Source organism: Talpa occidentalis, unplaced genomic scaffold (assembly GCF_014898055.3).
Source record: "Talpa occidentalis isolate TD23 unplaced genomic scaffold, MPIMG_talOcc4v2.1 talOcc4.2, whole genome shotgun sequence".
NCBI classification, from domain to species: domain Eukaryota; kingdom Metazoa; phylum Chordata; class Mammalia; order Eulipotyphla; family Talpidae; genus Talpa; species Talpa occidentalis.
The window spans coordinates 88,177,689-88,196,392 of NW_023602073.1; positions in this window are offsets into that span (position 1 = coordinate 88,177,689).

The following is an 18,704-nucleotide window of genomic DNA, read 5'->3' on the forward strand; positions in this document are numbered from 1 at the left end:
TTGAGATAGATTCATAGATGTTGACTGTATAAAGATAATCTAACACATGATTTTCACAAAAGTCAAGATGGTGGTCACCTCCAGAGCTAGAAAGGTCACCATAATTAAGAGGGGCAGATAGAAAATGGGATGGTGGAGGAGAGCATTTCTACTGTTAGCTAAATTATTTCTTGATCTGCTCATGGTTACATGAATAGATGTTTGATTTATAATCCTTAAACTTTTCATAATTAAAAAACAAAACAGACACAAGCACAAAAACAAAGAAGTAAAAGAGAAATATAGTAGTTGGATTTCAAAGACCAATGAACCCTCCTTTTGAATCTGGGCCACATTTTACCCACAGGATATGGTGAAAATGACTTTTGTCTTCCTGTTCTCTTTGAATGACACTCCAATTCTGACTACACTGAGGCCACTATGCTATGAGGAAATCCAAGCTTCATGAGGCTTCATGGACAAATGCCCAAACAGTCTATTGCTATTACAGTCATCTCAACACCCTTTCTGTAACTCTAGCTTCATAATCTGGTGACCACAACTGAATGAGAACTCTAAATACCAACCACACAGATCAACTCAGTCAATTGTGAGAGATGACAATAAGAAGTCGATGTTTTAAGCTACTATAATTGGGGTAGTTTGCTATGCAGCAATTGAAAAATGAAACAGAATGAGAATGGAATTAGGAGAAAAATTAGAGTGGGAAATATATCTTATAATTAATCAACATAAGAAAAAAATCTGTTATCTAATAAATATTCAGCACTTTTTGCAAGATGGCCCACTCATTCACTTCTACAAACATACTCTTGTCTCAGACAAACGCCTATCTTTAACCATTTGTTACACACCTCTCCCTAGATATCCTGTGGGTTTCTACCTCAGTCTGTCCAAAATTAACACATTCCTTCCCACTAATACTGGCTCAGTCTCCTAAATCAGTGTTTCTGTTGATGTCAGAGCAACCCTGAATCCTCTTGTATTCACTTTCAATTATTTACATCCTGTTTAGACATAATGTCCTATAAATTCTAGCTTTCATCCATGCATTCACTCACTTATCCCTTCAATAAATAATCACTTTTACTAAATTCCAATCACTAAACTAGGCACTGAGTGAAAGAGAATGCCACCAGTAGTTTTCCCTGCCATTATGGGGCTTTTGACAACATTCTTGCATCAGACTTTCTCAATTCATTTCAGTTCTCTCCCTCACTTTCTAAGCCTTATTTCTCACCATTAGAACTAATGGTCAGTTTCTTTACTGAGACAGCAAGTTTTTCTACTCCCTCTGTTCACTGGCATAACACAACCATGCTGTCAAATGGATCCTTATTCTCTGATATATTTTCGGCAAAACTTATTTACTGCTCTACCCCACCTTTCACCAGAATTTAAATGCAACATTTAATGCAACGTTACATAGCACTGTCCCCATGTATTGATTCCTACTCATCATTCAAGGCTCATCTCAAATGTCATCTCATCAATGAAATCTTTCCTGCATGTGTAATACTGTTCTGCTCATTTAAAAATAAGCATATTGCAGGGAGGGGTGTGTAGGTTGGCCTGTGTTAGAGTTATATGAAATGAATAATAGCTCTCTCCAAACCATGGATTTAATCACCTTCCACCTGGAATAGGCTTTCTTTCAATTGTTTAACTTATTTGACCCTAATTCAACATAGTCCATTTTCATAGTCTATTTTCAATTTAGTAGGGCTTACAGCTGGTAAATGCATTTCATAAATGTTAAAGTTCTGTCTCTGCAAGGTAACATACTTACAATCACAGCTGCTGAATAGAGAATTGAAAAGGATCTGATGCCTCAGAAATTCTATGTGAGTTTATATTAATGATTCTGCAAATCAATAAAGAAGATAAAAGCTAATTCAAATATCCTTTTTCAATTTGTTCTAAAAGAAAGATGACAAAGCTTAAGAACATTGTCCTTGCTGCCTCATAGACATGCAGCACTTTAACAAAATTAAGCTCCTTGTGGCTTTGGAAATTTTCCCTTTAAAAATGTTCCACAAAACTGGTTTAATAACTATTGTTTAGTGCATTTTCTTCAGTATTTTCTTTGTAACATTATAAACTGTTCATATTTGCATGCAAGACTCATTCTCATTTTCAGATTGTTTGACTTCTGATATGCAATTATGACTTAGAAAAAGAAATTCTGAAATATTTGAATTTTCAGTCACACAAATTCTTTCCTGTAGTGTCCTTTTAATGTTAAAAGTTCTACAAATTTTCACAAGTCTATTTTTCCAGAATTTGTTTAAACCTTTGTACATAGTGATGTCTTAAACATAACTGATAATGGTTTGACTGAATTTTTGCAGTCACACCTAATAAATACACTTAAGGATGTTAATTGGTAAAATAAAGCTCACTTGCCTTAAAGAAATCCATTAAATGTGGTACACCACTACTAAGTTAGCAGAAAGGAATTGCCAAGACAATAAAATCAATTTTCTTCTTCCTAAGAATTCTACCTGTAATGCTTCCAGGCTTAGTAGAGCAAGAAGCAATGTTTTAAAACATATCTTTACCCTAATCCTGAACAACCATATTTCTCTATAAAATGGGTATCTAGATGTTATTAAGTGTATAGTATGGGACTGCCTGACATGAAGAAGGGGACATAAGGCTTAAGATAACCCTACACTCCACTGTAGACACTGAGAAAGTTGGAAATTTTACCTCTGTGAGATTGCCTCAGCTTCTCCACCTGCAAAATGGGGAGAATAACTCTTCTTTAGGATTCAGGTAAGAATTAAGCATGATAATAAATGTAAGGGGTAATTGATCATGTAAAAGCAGTTACAGCAATAATGAAAGAAATAAAAGACTCCTGCTGTTCCATGATGGAAGGTGGAATGCAGTTGTTAGACTAGATTATTATCCATTATTTTATTATCCAGAAACACATGAGGAAAGGAAACTGGGCTCATGTTTCATAAAGCTGTAAGTAATGTGAAGTCTGTGAAGGCAACACAACAAAATTACTGTGTATTGATACCAAAGAGTTTTATTCCATGAAGACGTTATTGTAAGAATGGTAATATTTGCCTGTGTTATTAATAATGGTGAAATTCCAGGAACAACACACCCACATCTTGCGGAGGTGGATGGGGAGGGAAAGGTCAGAGATGTTTCACAGAGGACAACTGACCACCGCTGAAAGGAAGCAATGCCATTATGCTTTTGCCCAATTTTAAATAGTGTCTTGCTCAGTATCCTTGTTGTCCAGACACTGTAAAAACACACATTTTCCTTTCCACAAGCTTTTCCTTTTCTTTCATTTTCTCTCTAACCTTAAGGTAGCAATTACTAGTAGTAGAATCACCCAGTGACTGAATTACTGCCACCTTTTTGGAGTTCTTTCTACTTTAAGTACCATTTTCTCACTAGTATTTCTGCTAAATGCACTGTGGTAAACAGCACTTTGATTAACAGTACCCCCTGCCCTCCTTTCCTTTTCCCATTCTTCTACCATATCCTTAAAATTATTTCACTAACACACTTCTTACATAAAGTTGGGAGCTTCTTAAAATTGTTTTGGGGACCTCCCTCGTGGCGCAGGGGTTTAAGATGCAACCTATGAAGTAATCCGCAGCCGCTGCAGCACAAGTTCGATCCCTGGCCAGGGAGATACCCACATGGTGCAGCAGACCTCTCCTGCTCCCCTCAGCAGTGTATTTTGGTCTATCTGCCTGTTCCATTCCCACTGTCTCTGGTGAATCCTCTCACCCCCACACTTCTGGCCTGTACTCAATTCCTTGTATGCATAAACCTTTAAAAAATATTGTTTTGAACTATCTTTTCTAAATGTCCTCCTCTTCTTAACCTGTAAGCACCCAAACAGCGCAGAACAGCCACCATAGTTGGCATATCCAGGCTGAAAGTTGGCATATCCAGACCGAAATTCCATCTGGAAAGCTTACACTTCATTCTTTCACCTTGCCTACTTATCCATTTTAGAAATATTCATCAGGGTCTCCCTGGTGGCACAAGGGGTTAAGACGCAATCTTTGAAGCTAGCCACAGCCACTGCTGCACGAGTTTGATCCCCAGTCAGGGAGCTACCCACATGGCGCAACAGACCTCTCCTGACTTGCCCGCTGCTCCCCTTAGCAGTGTATTTCAGTTAATATGCCTTTGCTGTTTCCCACTCTGTCTCTGGTGAATCTTCTCAACCCCCACAACTCTGGCCTGTACCCCAGTTATTGTATGTATAAATAAATCTTTAAAAAAAAGAAATATTCATCATTAGCTATCCTCAAAGCCACTTTCAAATACTCTCAGAATCTTGTACCTATATTCTGAATATGCTCCATTTTTTCCCGAATATTATTTAGATTCTCAAGGTCCCATCCTTCTAACTTTCAGCAACTTTATGGAATTTCACTGGGCTTCTATTCTTCTCACATATACCAGCCCTTCCTGATTTCATACATATTCATAATTATTTTAAGTTTTAAACTGAATTTAGAAGATGTGAGTCCAAATAGGAGCAGTTCTCTTACCAGCCTTTATATATTGGGCAAGATGATTTGCTAGAACTAAAGGTTTTTGTTAAAATGTGTCTGTTCATACCTGTCGGACCCAGAGCTATCTCATGAAAAGAATCTATGCTAGGAACACTATAAAGTACTATAAACATGAAAGCTGGTATTGTACTGAAGGACTGACTATATCAACATCCATATGGTCGGACCACATATGACAATAGGACTCTGACCTATGACCTCTGCAGAAACCAGCCCAGGAAGTCCAACCACAACCTTTGTAGCAATTGGCCTCAAACAGTAAATGCTTGTTCACTAAATGCTACTCCATTTCCCCACTTTCAGCTCAGAACCAACCAGAGAAAGGCAGATACAATCCTCAAATAATCACACAGGATTCTTCCCTTTCAGATAGGAGACCACCAACTTCCCTTGCCAACAGCTTCCAGTTAAGATCATACCTAGAGCCTTATCTCTTATTTCCACTATAAAATTTTCCAATTCCCTTGCCTGCCTGCCTCTGAGACTCTGCCAAATGCAAGTTATAGTGACTATTTCCTTTGCAAGAGCACACATGCAAAAATAGCCTCTAATTGATCCCATTTGATTTGGACTTGGCAAATTTTTGAAATATCTTGCTGGATATGTAAATTTATTCCTATAAAACTTGACATTTTCTCCATATTTTACTCTCATAGAATCAATTTAGTTGACTTCACATTGATCTTTATTAAGCATTTCCTGTGTAATAACATTGAAATTGTGATGGAGGAGCCATGGCAAGGAAGACTAATCTATGTAAAACCATAAACTGTAATGATTCATGTGGAACACATGGACTTAACTGGAAAATACGATACAGAATATGGAGAACCAAATAAAGTCAAAAATTCAAGACATGCTTTACAAAAAGCTCAGGTGCATAGATATAAAATCAATGAGTAAAGGTTGTGAATATGCTAATTGTAAAAAGTAAATATCATTTATGTTTAGCTGGGGTCTAGAAATATTTCAAGCAGAAACTGCAGAAGTTTATATATTTAGGGTGGCAGCAGAAAATGAAGATAATCCAGAAAGGGAAATGTCTACTTGTCCTATCCAGGGCAAGAATGTGCAAAACCAAATAGGAAACCAGATAATGATCACAAAAACAATTTGGTGGGCAAAGAATGTGATACAAGAACGTGGTAGCATTTAAGAAGCTGCTAAACGTTTGTGATCAGGATATAATACATGTAGACAATTTCAAATCTAGAATGTCTTCTCTCCAGTTATATGTTAGCTTCTCAGCATGTACAGGGAAGTAATTCCCCCATTCTGGTTTTACTTATAATCATTATAAAAGTATAACTTTTGATGCAACTGAAATATTTTAAATTATCAAAGAATTTCTAAGTACTGAAATAATGGTGTCTTCATAATTAACTTTTTTGGAAAATCTCCTTTTCATACTTGTGAAGCTAAAAAACATGCAGAGATAAAGACTTGCAAGAGCAATGAAATATTATGCATATTCATTTTATTAATAAGTTCTCACTGGATTTACTTGAAGGCCCATACTCAGCAAAAGAATTTTTCCATGCTGAGGATTCTAAATTCTAAACCATCACCCCTTGAATGATCATGTATGTTGTAAGGTTCTCTGGTGGATAATTATCACAAACCACCACCTTAAAAAACACACAGCAAAAAACTATGCAAACAATCTGGAAAGTTTTCGTTTACAGTATCGGTTATTTTCCTGATGTAGAAATGCTACCTTTTCTAATAATTTATACATTTTCACTTGCTGGTAGGTACACTATGAAGAAAGTACTTCAGATGAACAAATCTGAATCTTAGAGACAAGAAGAAAAAGGGCCTCTTTGGAGGGTTGCTCAATAGTCCACCCAACTCTGAGTCCCAGGTTAGCTCCCTTCCTGGCTATCTAACCTCCTTCCTGTATCACCTACTTACCACCACAGCTGATTCTGTTTCCCAGGCTTGCTCTATTAGAGGTTAGAATTTCTAGTTTGATGCATTTTACTTTTTCTAAAATTAATTTTTAATCTCAATATATGTTCAAGGTTTGATGTCAATGGAGCATCAAGTGTACATATCAAATTGCTCTGCAGATAGTCAATTTGCGGAACAGAAAATTCACAATATATTATTACTGTGTAAAACCTATTTTGTTTCCTTTTTCAAGCCTCTACCTGTCTTTCTGGGACACAAGCACATATACTGAAGATACTTAATTTATTTCATGCTGTAGTTCAATATTGAGCCAATGTTTTTTCCCAGCATCTAATAGATAATGTAGCAAGAAGAAAATCTTGGGTATTGAATCAAATCTGTGGGATTCAACCTTATTGAAACAAAGTTTCAGAAAACTGTTTCATGCCAGAGGTGGAGGTGTCCTCTACAAAAGAGAAAACATTTCCTTACAGATCACAAGACGGGTGGTGATATGAGGTATCTTTAGAGTTTAAAATCTTAGCACCATCCAAGCACTGAAGGAAAATTACATTAATCTGAAAGAATCTCTGAACCAAACCATGCAAATCCAAACCCGTGAACAACTTATGGCTTGAAATGTAAGTCAAACCTGGTACGAATATTGAGTATCATATATTTTTCTGGAATACTCCACATACTGTCTTAGAGTAGTATTGTTTTGTACTGGATGTATCATCGCCCCTTGAATGATCATGCATGAATTATAGTAAAAGCTATGAGTTTTGCAGTAAATGTTTTCTAGTAACTATTCATTATCAATATGTTGAGTAGCTCTTTCCCTATGGGGAGAAATAAAGTTTGGCAGTAGAGAAATAAAGACAGAAAAAGTGTCTTACATAGTTAGGGAAATAAACTAGTCACAAATGCAATAAAGGATTTTACATTAATATTTTTATATCTGTATAATTAACACACAGCCTAATACAGTAAAAAAAATACATGGATAATCTGTAAAAAAAAATATTTAAAGGGAAAGAAAGGAACCCCTTTATTAACAATTTTCTTCCCGTCCTCCATGCTTACCACATGGTGAACATAAAAACAAAATAAATGTTTTTATTCTCTATATTCCACATAAATGAAATCATCTGTTTTTTGTCTTTCTCCTGACTTATTTCACTTAGCATAACCCCTTCCAGTTCCATCCGTGTTGTTACAAATGGCAAGAGTTAATATTTTTTTAAGCATAGAGTAGTATTCTATTGTGTATATATAGCATATCCTCCTAATCCTCTCATTTCTCTTTGGGCACTTAGGTTGCTTCTATAACCTATTATAGTTACTATAAATGGGTTATAATGAACATAGAAATGCATATGTCCCTTTAAATTAAGAGTTTTTGCATTCTTCTGGTAGTTTTGCTTTCTCCCACTTAGAAGTGGAATTGCTGGGTCATATGGTAGACTGATTTTTTTTTTTTAAATCATGTTTTAGTAAAATTCTGGAAGAAGTATTTTCTGGCTTTAACCTAAGTCTTTTTAATTTTTTTTTTAAACATCATTTTTTCATTTTTGCACTATGTATGCATTTTCATCTTGGTTATAGTCCCCATACAATTCCCCGCACCCTTATTTTGACCTAATCCCTTTCCCCCCTCCCTGTAGTATGTCTCTGGTTTATAGTTACTTGTTGATTTTGATATTTACTTTATCATAAATAGTCTTTTTCCAAGTCCCTTATTTAGGTCTTCTAAATTCCTATGAGTGAGACCATCCAGTATTTTTTTTTCTTTTTTTTAAATTAATTAATTTATTTTTTAAGATTTATTTTATTTATACAAACATTGGGTACAGTCAGAAGCGCGGGAGGGTGAGAGAATTCACCAGAGCCAGAGCGGGGAGCAGAACAGGCAGAAGGACCGAAGTACACTGCTGAGGGGAGCAGCAGGCAGCAGGAGAGGTCTGTGCGCCCTGTGGGACCCTCCTCCAGTGGCCAGGGAGCAGCCGGGGATCGAACCGGCACTGCAGAGGCTGCGGGCAGCTTCCCAACCCAGTGCTCAACCGCTGTACCACCGGGGAGGCCCCGTATTTTTCTTTTTTAATGTCTAGAAACCTTCATATTATTTTGAAAAGAAACTAAAACAGTCTGCAATCCCACCACAGTGTAAGGGGGTTCCATTTTCTCTATATCCTCACCAAAACTTTTTGTTTCTGGTCTTTTTGTGGTGGGCCATTCTCACGGGTGTGATATCTCATTGTGGTTTTGATTTGCATTTCCCTGATAAGTGATGATGAGCATTTTTTTCATGTGCCTGCGGTCATCCAGATGTCTTCTTTGGAGAAATTGACTTTTTTATCTGTTTCATTTCGTACTCATATTTAAATGTATAGCAGTATGACTAGTAATACTCTGAGTATGGATATGGAAATAGAGTATCGAGATGTTTTATTCCATCCATCTATCATATAGTCACTATTGATTAACACTCCCTCCTAACTCTCTAGTGCATTCATCCTGTTCAGCTACTTGCCTATATTTTAAATAATCTACGTTGTTTAAATGATTATATACAAGTTACATTATAATTTATATCAAGTGTAAATATTTCTATTTGCCTTTCCAGATTAATTTACAATCCTCCTCTACCTCCTTTTGCATGCTGGTACACTGGTATGCATGGGCCACATCAAGGATTCTCCTTCCATTGACACTCAGTTTGGCTGAGCCACACGAGAGCACCAGCTGTGCAATGGAGAGAGTGGGAAAAGGATAGTGACCTCTTCCTTCTCTTAAGGTTTGTTTGGCGCTGTCACAGTTCCTAGCTGCCATGAAGGTGGGCCTTGCCACCAGAGACTTTTCTAGTAACATCCCTTCTCCTAGGTGCTAATTGTTCCATTTCTACACCACTCCCCTTACACCTCATTAACATTTTGAACATTTAACATTAACATTTTAAAATCGTTCCCTCACTAAATTCATCTCAAATTATACAATTTGAGTGAATCATCTGTTTATGGCCAGAATTCTGATAATACTTAGATGTTCACAGTATTTTACCACTTCACATATCTGTCTACACATCTGCGCACAACTTAGGAAACTAGGGGAAAAAAAATAGAAGGGGAATTTATAAACACCTAGTTCTAAGTTTTCTCAGTTGTTATCAAATGTATCATAGACAGTTGCAAATTTGTGTTTCATTAACACTGAGAGTTGCTAAGAATAGAAACTGAATGCCTCTGTGCAATCCATCTGAAGAATTTAATAACTCATTTTAGACTTTTTCGTTAGTTTAAAATAAAAACACTATTCACAACGTTCAGAAATCAATGTTGTTGGGTTTTTTTAAGATTTATTTATACATTTATACAAGCACTGGGTACAGTCAGAAGCGCGGGAGGGTGAGAGAATTCACCAGAGCCAGAGCCGGGAGCAGAGCAGGCAGAAGGACCGAAGTACACTGCTGAAGGGAGCAGCGGGCGGCAGGAGAGGTCTGCGCACCATGTGGGACCCTCCGCCGGGGGCCGGGGAGCAGCCGGGGATCAAACCCGCTCTGCAGAGGCTGCGGGCAGCTTCGTAACCCAGCGCTCAACCGCTGCGCCACCGAGGAGCCCCCAGAAATCAATGTTTTAAGAAAAATTGGAAAACTTCATTTTCTCAGTTCACATTTCCACTCGCTCTTCTCTTCCCACAATCCCTCCTAATTTTCTGACAGTAACATGCCAACATCAGGGGGAGATGCTCCCTATCCTGGGAGGCAATTCACCAGAGACTCAGACAGTCCTTCTAAATCCCCTTCATTGCAATCTTCTTAAAAGTACTCTTTAAATTTAGAAATCCAATGTCCTTAAGAATGAACAGGGGAGCAAAATATGTTGTGAGGTCTATTTTCCCTATAAGCTATTAACCTTATTTACCCACATGCTGGATTGATCCCCAATTCATAGTTAGTCCTGTTCATCAGTGGTCCTTTTAAGTTTAGTAAAACTATTCATTAGGAATCTTAGCTTTGCCTATCATCTTCTCAAATACAAATTCCTCTTTTTTATATTCAACCTTGCTTATGTCCCCATTGATAATGACCTTTCTTTTTCTAATTTTGAAGTATATATTACACATACACACACCTACTTGTGTAACTATTACTTAAAGATACAGAACACTTGCCCCTCCATCTGATGTATATATTATTCTATCACCAGTTTGGCCTATTGTACAAGTTCATAAAATGGAATCATCCATTAGAACTTTCTAATGTCTCACTTCTCTACAGCTACAAGTTATTTTTAATATTTTTCCACACTGCATATTAGTAATTCATTCTTTTTAACACTAAATAGCATTCAGTTGTATGCAGCAATGCTTGTCTATTCAGCTCTTGATAGACATTTGGATATTCTAATTTGTGCTATTACATTTTTTTGTGTTTATATAAATATATACATAAAATACTATTCAAAGGTATTTATGGATAAATGTTTATTTCTCATGGATAAATAGGTAGGAGTAGAATAGCTGGTTCATGACAAATTATTTAACATTATGAAAGACTTTTCATTTTCAAAATGTAAGCTTTCTCAGAATAATTCCTTTCTCAGAATATTCCAATCTCTCCTGTGAGCAACTGGTAGAATTACTGGAAGCAAAGTCTGTAAGAAAGTGCTAGCCCCGTATGTTTGCTATTGCTAAGAACATCACACTCACTCTTATACTAGGCCAAACTAGATTTCAGCAATTTCACAAATAATTATAGTTTAAGCTTATTTGCTTATATAACATTTGGCAGCAACAAACCTAGATAAGCACATCCTCATATATTTACCTGCATGCAACAGAATCTCTCTTTATCATGCTTCATCATTGCTCTATATCCTGTTACTATAAATTAGTTTTGTCTATTCTAGAATTTTACATAAGTGGAACAATTTGATATGCTTTGTGTGTATGTCTCGTTATTCTGCTTAGCAACCCTGTTTTGGTTTTTTGTTTTGTTTTTTTTTTAAGGCTTAACCCAAACTTCTGAATATAGCATGTGGCCCTTTTTATTGTCAAGTTGCATTCTATTGTTTGGATTTACCTTTTATTGTTTATGTATCCAGCTGTTGCCTGTTAGAATGGTTTCTAGCATTCGGATATTTTGAATAAAGCTAAGAACACTCACATACTTTTATTTCCAATGACCTTATGTTTACATATCTCTCAGAAATTTCACCTTTGGGTGAAATTTCTAGATGGTATGAAACTGTTTTAACATTACAAGAAACTATCAAACTATTTTCCAAAGTGGTTCTGCATTTTATACACCCATCCATTATAGATAATCATTCCAGTTGTTCCACATCTTTGCTAATGTTTTTTGTCATTATTTTTACTTCAGCCATTCAATTGAGTGTATAATGGTATCTCATGATGACATTTTTGTATTTCTCTAGTAATTATATGAAGTTCATTAAATTTTCTAGTTTTTTTAAAATAAATTTTCTTTACTATTCTGTTAACTTTCTTTTGAGTTGTCTCCTGACTATTGAGTTGTAAGAGTGCTTTATGTATCCTGGATAAAAATTATTTTGCCAAATATATGGACTGCAAATATTTTTTCCCAAACATTGTCTTTCTGTGCTTAGTCTTAAATAGTAGCAATTGTTTGTAATTTTGAGGACAAAATCATATTTAATAATTCTTTTCTTCACCTATGATTTTTTTTTCATCCTGAGACATTTGTCTTACCAGCTGTGAAGATTTCTTCCTATATTTTCTTTCATGAGTTTTATAGTTTTAATATTTTTGAATGTGGTATAAGGAACAAGGCTCATTATTTCCCACATGTGTACAATGCAGCCCAGCACTGTTCATTGAAAACCACTATCCCTTCTTAAATTACCTTAACAATTCTTTAAACTTTTATTTATTTATTTCTAAATATTTTATTTTATATAATTCTTACATCATTTTTTATCTTTGCACAATGTATGCATTTTCATTATGGTTATATTCCCCATACAATTGCACCCCCCCCCCATTTTGACTCTAGTCCTTCCTTTCCCCTCCCCCCCCCCCCCCGCCCCGGCCCCAGTGTGTCTCTGGTTTATAGTTGCTTGTTGATTTTGATTTTTACTTTGTATTGATTAGTCTTTTTCCTGGTCTCTTATTTAGGCTTTCTAAATTCCTGCTATGAGTGAGACCATCTGGTATTTTTCTTTTTCTTTCTGACTTACTTAGCTGAGCATGATCCCTTCTAGCTCCATCCATGTTGCTGCAAACTGCATGTGAGAATGGCACATATTAAAAAAACTAGCAACAACAAATGTTGGCGAGGGTGTGGAGAAAAGGGAACTCTCCTGCACTGCTGGTGGGAGTGCAAACTGGTCCAACCACTATGGAGAGCTGTGTGGAGATTTCTTGACCTACTAAACATAGAGCTTCCGTATCATCCAGCAATTCTACTCCTAGGTATTTACCCAAATGACACAGAAACAGTAATTCCAAAGGGCACCTGCACCCCTATGTTTATAGCAGCACTATTTACAATAGCTAAGCTATGGAAACTACCCAAATGCCCAAAAATAGATGACTGGATCAAGATGTGGTACATATACACAATGGACTATTACTCAGCAATCTTTAAACTTTTAAAGGTAATGGATATGTTTAGGGCATAAATTGTGATGGTTTCATGGGTGTAAAATAAATACATAAAATTATACAAATTATGTATATTTTTGTATAATACCCAAACCTAAAAATTCACATACATTAAATATGTATAGTTTTTATGTTAATCTCACTAATAAAGTAATTAGAAAATAGATACATAATCAACTGATTGTATGGATATGTGTGAGCTCTCTATAATGTTCCAATTATCTGCTTATATGTCAACACCATTTTACCTTGTTATAAAGTAAGAAGATTAGATATTCTAGGTCCTCTAACCATGTCTTTTTTGTGTTTGCTTTTAATTTGTTTTGGTTGATCTAGGGCTTTTACCCCCCTAATATATTTTAGAATCAACCTTCTAATTTTTGCAAAAATACTTGCTGAAATTTTGTGTGCAAATGGTTGATCCCATATAGCTTAACAATACTGAAGACATTAACAATATTGAATCTTCCTATCTTTGAAGTACATATTTTATATTACGTACCTTATGTTACATATTTAGTGGACATACTTAAACATATATTTTGTTAAACATATCCTTAATTATATCACACTTTGATGATACTTTCAGTGGTATAGCATTTTAATGTTATTTTCCAATTATTGTTACCAATTAATTTTATTTATTGAACTTGTACCCTGTGAAGTTATTTATTGTAATAGCATGTTTGTAAATGTTTTGGATTTTTCTACAGTGAGAAAGATAGATTTTAACTTCCTCCCTCATTTATGCCTTTTATCTTATTGTGTGGGACTGCCTACATAAATTTTTTCAACAAAAATTTTTAGGCTTTTCATCTGTGTGCTGCCCCTCCCTGCCACACACACCATTCTGGTTTACTACCTCCTTAATTTTCCAGCCTCCATGACAGACCTGAAATTCAAATATTGACTCCTCCACCCAATAGCACTGTAACTTTGTGCTTGAGTGTTTGTTTTGCCATAGGGATTTAAAAGTGCCCCTTGATAAGTAGGGGGGTTCAATAAATATGTGCCTTTTGAGGGTCATATTCTCTCAGCGCTGCTTGATTTAAGTTCCTGTAAATAGTCCCTTTCTAATATTTTGTTCACCGTTTATCATTATTATTGGTAGTAGGGTTAGTTTTATCATGCCACTACATCATAACCAGAAGTCTGAATTTGGCATATAATATTTTTAAAATGTTCATATCCCAGAAATTTTAGGAGTCCAAGAATCTTGTGCATCTGAGAACACTGCAATAACTTCTGCTAAATCGTAATAAGTAAGGAAACCAGTGACACTCAAAAGTTAAAACTTTGAGAAAAATAATGGATTCTTTTTTTGTCATCTGTGATAATGGAAACCCAGTTGAAAATCACAGAACATTTAGTTATTAACTGTGTGTATGGGTATATTTGAAAATTACAAGGTACTTTAAATATTTAATCATTCTAGTTTTTCTCAGATATTCTCAGATCAAATAAGACAATATTAAAATAGCTTCCACAGAAATTAAACTAAATGGTTCCAGAAATGACTGAAATATTACATGCTCATCTTGCAAATTTGAGGGGGAATGGTGACTTTCAGTTCAAAGGCAAATGAAGCTATCCATACTGAGGACAGTTTTCGGAAAGTGGTTAATATGAGAAAAGCTGTACTTTTCCATTAATTCAGATTCCTCATTTACCTTATATTATCTATGAAGAAAAGCCTTATTAAAATAAATTTTATAGTTTAAAGAAGATTAGAGAGGGTACTTAATTTAATGGAGAGAGAAACTGCTTTTAAGCATACTTTTCAAATTAGTACACATTTAAAACCAAGTAATTGAAGGATTAATTAGAAATCATTCTTATCTTTTTACTAAAGCATGAACAATATTTAAGCATGGTTTAGAATCTTATGAAATTTCTAATTTTAGTATTTAGTATTTTCAAGTAGCTTCCTTTCCTGTATAACTTTTTGATTGGCACCAATATTACAGCTTGTTGTGATTGTTAGATTAATCTATACCCTCTGATGGCCTGTGTCTTAGTAAGTTTCATGATTCCTGTACTCAGCCTTGTGCTCTAGATATGGTATGCACAAGAGTGAAAATAGATTATATGCATATATATTTTTAATAACTAAGTAAACATAATGAACATTTTTTAACACTTTTTAATCAAGATTTTATTGTATCAGACTCCTATTCCATAATTAGTTTGATCAATTGCTATTTTACTGAAGTTTTTAAAGGAAATATTAGCTAACCTTAATTTACCAAAACCTTAGAGAAATCTGACTCTGAATCTGTAAAGGTGGGTTACAGAAGTTCTAGATAAAATTTCACATGCGCTTAGTCATTCTGCCAATTTCAGGAATATAGCATTAGGTCCTGCCACCCCAGAAACATGATTTTCTGGTTCTTAGTTTAAGCACACCAACTAAATATGCCATTGAGTAAAATGTCAGAATGCCAGTTTGTGAGACCTGTAACTCCCACAGATACTAGCTGTTCTTCCCACCTTCTGTTTTATGCTTTCTTTTCCATGAAGGCCTACTGCATGAATTTGAATTAGAATATAAAATTTCTGGGAATAAAATATGAAAAATATTATTTATAATGATAATTCCGATAAATAAATATATAGCACCTATGATTTATAGGCCATATACCAGAGATCGGTCTCTTTCCCCCCCTTATTTATACAATAAGAATATTCATGTTACAAGAACAAGAAAAATTCATATCCTTTACCAATATCTGTGGAATCTCTTTTTAAAAGTCACTGGGACTGAAAAAAATCTCATTATAATTGACCTATTTCCTTTTATACATGTTGAAACCTAAATTAGGTTATAGAGAAGTCCAGCTAGACCATGAGCCTTTTGATTTCTTTAAAGTTCTTTGTATATATCTTCTCTGATCTTTACATGCTGATATATCATTTGATTCTCAAAGATAAGTAATATTACCTATATTTTTCATTTCCTACTCAGGAGGAGGATCATACTGCTGTGAAATAGCATAATAACTCCCTACCTTTCTAGTACAGTTTCTCTGAGAATAAAATAATGGTAATACAATAGTAGTAGTTACTAATTTTTTTAAAAAGATTTATTTATTTATTTATACAAGCACTGGGTACAGTCAGAAGCATGGGAAGGTGAGAGAATTCACCAGAGCCAGAGCAGGGAACAGAATAGGCAGACCGACGAAGCACACTGCTGAGGGGAGCAGCAGGCACGGCAGGCAGGAGAGTCTACACTCCACGTGGGACCCTCGCCAGCGGCTGGGGATGGAACCGGCGCTGCAGAGGCTGTGGACAGCTTTGCAGCCCAGCGCTCAACCGCTGCACCACCAGGGAGGCCCAGTAGTTACTCATTTTTAATTCTATGAGCCAAATACTATTCTATGCATTACAGATAATAATTTTAATCCTGACAATAAGTTTATGAGATAGGTAGTGTTTAATCCTCACCTTGAAGATAATTACTATATGTAATTAAATACCAAGCCAAAGTTCACATAGCCAGTAGTGGGCAGAGTCAACATTCAAACTAGGACAGAGGTTGGTTTGGGGCTTTCTTTTCACTATAGAAATACTGTTGTTATTTTTTCTTATAATGGTGGATACCATTGATTCAATGGGATAGACTTGCAATTGTGATTCAGAACTTACCTCTTTGTCAATTTTACACAGAATATAACTTAAATCTGTGTGTGGCTTATATGAGAGATATGGAACGAATGTGGAAGTTCTATTTAAAGTAAAAAGATAGGAGAAAGAGGACATTCCTTGCTTCACTTCCAAGAGAAACAACTAACAATTAGCTAGAAACAGAGCAAAACTGAAAGACTAACAGCACAGTGCTGACACCAAAGCATCTCCTGCACCTCAGGAACCAACACATACTGCATCAGAAGGGACACCAAGGAGATCAATGCTTCCTCAATTATAATAAAAACATTTTCATGACAATGAAATTCTGAGCATTACTTTTCTTACAGTACAGTACCTCAGAAGACAGAATGTACTAATTTCCAAAATTAAGTATTTTCACATTTTGGTTACACATGTAATTAAATATGAATTTATTTTTGAGGGAGTAATGGGGATATGTAAAAGAGATATATAAAAGGCATTTTGCTTATAATATTATGTAGCAATAAAGTAAATGAGGGCCATTGGTTATTCTAGGACCTGATTTATATAAATAGCTTTCTGGTTAAGGAAGCAATTGAGGGAAGGAAAACTCTGATTAAAAAAAAAAATCTTATATGAGTAGAACTACATATGACCTTTATTCAATGCAAATGGTGCCTTTCCCTTTAAAATCCTATGTCTACACAAAAAACTAGATCACTTGTAGGCTATGTAGGGAAGTGGAAAGCACAAGCTTTTTTTTTTGCTTGAGCATGTCATCAAATTCATTCCTTATAAGCATTAGAGAGATTTGCAATAGTAAAGTGTGTGCACATGTGTAGTGTATTACTCTATACCTCACGGGCACCAACGAATACATGTAACTTGAATGACTGCTTGGGATTTTTAATAGTTAATAAGGCAAGGCAATAAAAATGTTCCATTTCATTCCTTATCATTGGTATGGACAAGAGTATTTTGCTGTCAATGCATAATGATTTTTTTTTTCTTCCTAGTGATTCTGGCAAACAGCATCCAATCCAATTAAAAGGCTGTTCTTTTCCTGTTAGTTTAAGAAGTCAGCTCCCACACTTCACTGTGGTACTCAACTCTTACTTATTAATAGCTCTCTTGACATTTTATTAAATTGGAGAGACTTACAGACCCACGATTAAATGACATGTATGAATCTGTATTATTTGAAATGTATGTTCTATCCACATAAACTACTAGTTCTGTTATCTCAATGTTGTACAGTACAATAAATTATATGACTTATTTGCAGGCCACCAGAAGGATCCTATTCTACAAAGGAAGTAGCTATATAATAAAAAGGTCAAAGCAAAATCACAAAAGAAATTTCTGATTATATAAAACCATTTTTTTCCTGGAGGAAAATGAAGCAGATCAGTCATCAGCTATTTTCTACCACAATCTAATATATGTGGGTGAATAAATAAATATCTTCTCAATTTTAGATGATAGATTCCTTCCTCAGGAATTTAAGTATACCTTTAGTAAACATACCTAGAAAGGAATTCTTCCTTTTTGAAAAGTAACTTTGTCTTATTGAGATACAATTTCCATACATAAAATGCACCATTTTAAGTATAGAATTTGATGAGTTTGAAAAACACAAACATACACACACAAACTGATATGTCTATGTTATATAGATTGTTTTTACCATCTCAAAAAAATTCATTCATATCAATTATTGTCAATCCCCAATATTTATCTCTGTCCCTAGACAAACATTAAATCATCTCTATCACAAGAGCTCAGAATAATTTTTCCTTGACTTTAACACAAAAGGGTCTATATGACATGTATATTTTTCTTTCCTTTTCTATTCAGCTAATGCTTATTTTTTATTTATATATATATATCTTACATCACTGTTCATTTTTTAACAATGTTTGCTTTCCCCCCCAGGTGTAGTCCTTATAAAATTTCCTTCACCAATGCACCCATGCACCATCACCTCAGTCT